This window comes from Nicotiana sylvestris, chromosome 12, assembly GCF_000393655.2.
Source record: "Nicotiana sylvestris chromosome 12, ASM39365v2, whole genome shotgun sequence".
NCBI lineage: Eukaryota > Viridiplantae > Streptophyta > Magnoliopsida > Solanales > Solanaceae > Nicotiana > Nicotiana sylvestris.
In genome coordinates this window covers 125695890-125701380 of record NC_091068.1, presented here as the reverse complement: position 1 = coordinate 125701380, position 5491 = coordinate 125695890, and the positions used below count along the sequence as shown (strand labels likewise).

Sequence of the window (5491 nt, the reverse complement as noted above, 5' to 3'; positions counted from 1 at the left end):
GGGTTGCAGATCTCTTGACACTCTTATGGATCCGAATGCTAAGCTTCTGCCAGGACAGGAGGAGCCTCTTAGTGATCCTGCAAAATAGAGGCGGTTGGTTGGCAAATTGAATTACCTCATAGTGACTAGACATGACATTTCATTTCTTGTGAGTGTTGTAAGTCAGTTTCTAGACTCTCCCTGCGATAGTCACTGGGATGCTGATTGGACAGAGTCACCTTCTGATACACGTTGCACATCTGGATATTGTGTCTTAGTAGGAGGTAGTTTGATCTCTTGAAAAAGCAAGAAATAAAATGTAGTTGCTCGATCTAGCGCAGAAGCAAAGTATCAAGCCATGGCTCTTGCAACAAGCAAGCTAGTTTGGGTCAAACAATTGCTCAAGGAATTAAAATTTGGAGAAATCAGTCAAATGGAACTCGTGTGTGATAATCAGGTTGCCCTTCATATTGCATCAAATCCAGTATTTCATGAGAGGACCAAACACATTGAGATTAATTGTCACTTCATCAAAGAGAAGATTCTCTTAGGAGATATTGTTACAAAGTTTGTAAAGTCAAATGATCAACTTGCAGATACTTTCACCAAGTCTCTCACTGATTCTCGTATTAGTTATATATGTAACAAGCTCGGTACATATAATTTACATGCACCAGCTTGAGGGGGAATGTTAGAAGTAGTTCATGTATAGTATCCCATATTGGTATAGAAGGCTTTAGGTATATGTAAACATTGTATATAAATAGGGCTATTGTAAAACACTTAACGAATACCAATAGTATATTTTTTCCCGTGCTTTCTCACGATATCATTGGCAGGAAAGTCAACTCTGAGGCACCAATTATTTTCTCCTTTCTAATGCTATAAGAAATCATATAAGCAATTGGAATATTCAGGGAGTTGCACTTGGAATCTCACACTAGGAATCAACAATGGAACACAATATACATAGTATAGAAATTCTATCAAGGTGCAGTATAGAGAAGCAAAGCACAAATTATATGAAAATTGGGTTGGGGGTTGGGGGGGGGGTGAATTGGTACTATCTTACTTGGTCTTCCATCCTCTTAACACCAGCTTTCATCCTTCTTTTGTCCTGGAAAAAGTCACATTCTCACAGCTTCCTCCGAGACTTCCTGGATGGCCGATTTTCGGTAACCTGTTTGATCTTGGAGCTGCGCCAGACCAAAAAATAGCAGGTATGAAACAAAGATATGATCCTGTTGTTTGGTTCAAGATTGGATCCGTCAAAACCATGGCAATTTTGTCCGCAAAGGTGGCTACTGAGTTCTTCAAGAACCATGATGTTTCCTTTGCAGATCGCAAAATTACAGCACAGTTCCTTGGCTTTAGCCCCGTTATGGCACCTATTGGCGTGTGCTAAGGCGGATATGCACTATGCAAATGTTCACAAACAAAAGAATCAATGAAACAGTGCATCTCAGGCAGAAATGCATTGATGATATGCTTCAATGGATTGACAAGGAAGCAAACTCTATGGAAAAGGGAAGTGAGATTGAGGTAGCATGTTTCGTCTATCTTGCATCATTTAACCTGGTCGGGAACCTGATGTTGTCTCATGATTTAGTAGATCCAGAGTCAAAAAGGCCTCAGATTTCTTCACAGCCTTGGCACGACTAATTAAGTGGAGTGGCTGTCCAAATATTTCAGATTTATTTCCATGTCTTAAATGGCTTGACTTACAAGGTTTAAGGCAAAAGGCAGAGCATGACATGGGAAAGGCAATTGAAGTTGCTTCCACATTTGTCGATGAACGCATGAAAGAGCAAACAGAAGGAAGAAAGATTTCTTAGGGGTGTTGCTTGAATTTGAGGGTAGTGGAGAAGATGAACCGGCTACGTTATCAGAACATCAGATTAACATATTCATACTGGTAAGTGTTTGAAAACCATCAGCTCTCTTCCTCATTTCCATTTCCATATCATTGATCATATAAGCTTTCTTGCCCCTTCTTCTATTGTTTGCTCTAAGATATTGAGTTATTTTTTAACAAACTCCCACTGACAAGGATAATTTCAGGAAATGTTTATCGCTGCTTCAGAGACAACACATAGCAGTTCGGACTGGGCACTAACTGAGGTCCTGCACAATCCTGAAGTAATGGCCAAAGTCAAGGCAGAGATCTCTGAGGTAGTAGTAAACAGGAAGTTAGAGGAGACTGACATTGATAAGTTGCATTATTTGCAAGCGGTTATCAAGGAAACACTGCATTTGCATCCTCCACTTCCTTTCTTAGTTCCAAGAAGAGCAATTAAAGACATGAGTTTCATGGGATTTGACATACCAGAAGACACTCAAGTTTTTGTCAACGTCTTGGGATTGGAAGAGACCCTGAATTCTGGGAAGACCCTTTGGCATTCAGGCCTGAGAGGTCTGTCAAGGGGCAGAGTTAATACCATTTGGTGCTAGCAGAAGGATGTGCGTAGGCCTTACCTTAGCTGATCGCATGTTGCACCTTCTTTTGGGCTCATTGCTTCATGAATTTGACTGGGAGCTCCCTGATAATGTCACATCTAAAGCCATGGACATGAAAGAGAGGATAGGCATAACAGTGAGAAAATTCCAACCTCTGAAAGCTGTACCAATAAAAAGAACATCTTCTTCTCATACATGACAGTAAGGTTGAGACGAAGGAAAACTAGTATGCACGCAAGGCATAGCATTTGCATTTTAGGCTGGGTATAGAGATTCAAAGCCTTCTTTGGGTCTAGTAAGATTAGTTTACGTTGTGATATTGAACGAATATGGAGGTGAAAAGAAGAAGTTGAGCATATCATAACTGACCGCTGGTTGGATAATATTAAACTGGCTTCGTTTGAGCATGTGATATTGACCTGGTAAGATTATAACAGAGAAAACATATCTTTACTTTGTGATATTGAACTGGCTTCATTTGACCAACTATCTGCTGCTACATCTAAAATATCTTTATGGAAACATGATCTGAAATCAATATCATCAAGGGGAAATGCTGTGAAATACTGAACACAGCTTTTGGTCCTTCAAAGTCTTGAGATGCCCTCGTGCTTACCAGTCAACAACGTTCACATTGTTGTTTAACTGAACTTTCCAGGTATTTTTTTTCCTCTTAAAAACGTCGCTGACTGCTGGAAGCACGATACTCCACATTAACCAGGAATTGATAACATTTACAGACAAGACATCCTAGCTCATCAAATTCTGTGAAACAGTAGTACAGTCAAACCTCTCTATAACAGTTTCGTTTGTTTCGAATATTTTTGGATGTTATAGCGAAGTGCTATTATAGAGAACATATATTATAACATAACATGAAATTTGGTTCCGGAAAAGCTTGGATTTTATAGTGAAGTGTTGTTATATAGAGATGTTGTTATAGAGAGGTCTGACTATATATATGCATCCAATATGCTCTTTTGCAAAAATTTCAGTGGAAACATTGAGCCATTGAAGTGTTCCTGGATTACCACCTGATTCAGTTCTTTCTTTTATAGACACGGATACCTCTTCTCTATTAACATTCAATAACTTACAAAGTAATTTAAGTGTTTTATTAGATGGGATAAGATTATTTTTGCTCTAACATGATAAAATCCCTTTATATAAGTCAATTGCGAAACCTAAATTCTCTTACATATAACATCCACTTTAGAATCTCATGTAAAACTAAAAATGGAAAACTGAATTGCAAAAAGAAGTAGCAAGTATGGTAGCAGTGAATAAAGTCAGGTGAAGCCTGTGGATAAAGTCAATTGCTGAAGACTATATCTGGGCTCTGCTTTGTGTTTTATGCTCTCCAGACTATATAATTATAATGCACAGCACAATCTTTTCACTTAGTTTGTGTTTGACTCAGACATTATGCAAAAATATGCAAAACGCGCACAATAAATGTCAACTTGAATCCTCCTAAGTTAACTGAGGTAAAAATAAATGCAACCTCTAACACTCTGTTTGGATCATTGTTCCCCATCATTTTATAATGTATTGTATCGTATCATTTTATGAATACAGTGTTTGGATAGATTGTATTGTTTGTTATTGTTAAATAATATTTTGCTGTTTGGTTTGACTGTATCGTACTGTACTGTAACTCATAAGTTTACTAAAGTACCCTCAATTGTTTAAATATTAAATTTATCAAAAATTATGCATAAAAATAATTTTAAAAAACAAAACAGAAGAAGGCAAAACACCTTAAGAAAATAGAACAAAGGAGCAAGACAGAAGAAGATAAAACAAAGGAGCACAACTAATTAGAATCGAGTTAAAAGCAAATTAGGAGAAAAAATAAAACAGAAAGCGACAAAATACCATTAACGTTGGCGTCAGAAGTTCTTAAAAAGAAAACAAAGTAGGTTATAAGTTGGAGATTTGGAGTTAAAATAGAAAAAGGTAAAGGGTAAAATAGAATTGTGGAGTAATAAGTTAGGACATATTTGGAAAGAAAAATAGGAAACAATCTCACCACACCAAATAAGTTGTTTAAAAAAAAGGGACTTTTCATTGTTTTGGAACAATGAATTTAACAGTACAATACAACCAATTTTAATAGAATAATCAAAACAAACATTGTTTTGGGATAACAATACAATACGATACAATAGGAACAACCATCCAAACAAGCTGTAAGTCACAATCGAGGAATGCGTTTTACATCTTGATAGATTCTGACCATGTTGCAGAGAAAAGTAAGATTGAACGTAGTCTTTACTGTACAAAAATACAGCAATTATAGTCGAGATGTACCCACATTGCGATGATTAAAATCAGACAGTAAATGTCAAATACAAAGTTCTAATAAGCGAGAAATTGATTACCTGAAAGCTGGGACGGCGTCGAACAAGTCTCGATCGAACTGAGAATTGAGAAGTAGAACCATATTCATCCATTGGCAAACCAACTTTTCTTCAAAAATAAAATAAAATAACAGTCACTTCAAATTAATGCCACTTACTAACAAAAATTTCACAATATCAAAAGGTGGTTTTTTGAATTTGTGTTGTTTTACATTTAAACGGGCTCCGTCTATACCTCCGTCAGGCAATGTGTTTAAGCCGTATGTTTTAATATTATAATAAAATGTTGGATTGGTTATCAGTAAGGGGATGTAGCTCAGATGGTAGAGCGCTCGCTTAGCATGCGAGAGGTACGGGGATCGATACCCCGCATCTCCAGTTTTTCATTACTACTTATTTCTTTCCCAGCTTTTAGAGTTTTTGGAACCAATTACTGTCAACCCCCCCCCCCCCCCCAAATATATTTAGGAAATTTTTTACAGCTTAATTATGCTAGTTAAGTCCGGCAATTTTTAATGTTTTTAGTAGCTCATGGAAGTTATTGTCCCTTTGCCCTTCTTGATTATGTAGCTTTTTGTTGATCTCAAGATTTAAATGCTTAATCCACTTGCATGACATGATTAAATCACGTTTAGGCGTCAAAATTAAATAGACCATTAAATGGATAAAATTCACCCATGTTCTTCACTCTC

At 36.9% G+C, this 5491-nt stretch overlaps 1 non-coding gene and 1 pseudogene across 1 annotated transcript; both read left to right on the top strand.

Moving 5' to 3' along the window:
* The first annotated feature begins 932 nt into the window (after nucleotides 1-932).
* Nucleotides 933-2854, top strand: LOC104210675 (cytochrome P450 76A2-like; annotated as a pseudogene).
* Nucleotides 2855-5104: 2250 nt separating this feature from the next.
* Nucleotides 5105-5177, top strand: TRNAA-AGC (transfer RNA alanine (anticodon AGC)). The gene has a single exon. It is a non-coding gene; the product is annotated as a tRNA-Ala (tRNA).
* Nucleotides 5178-5491: the final 314 nt, after the last annotated feature.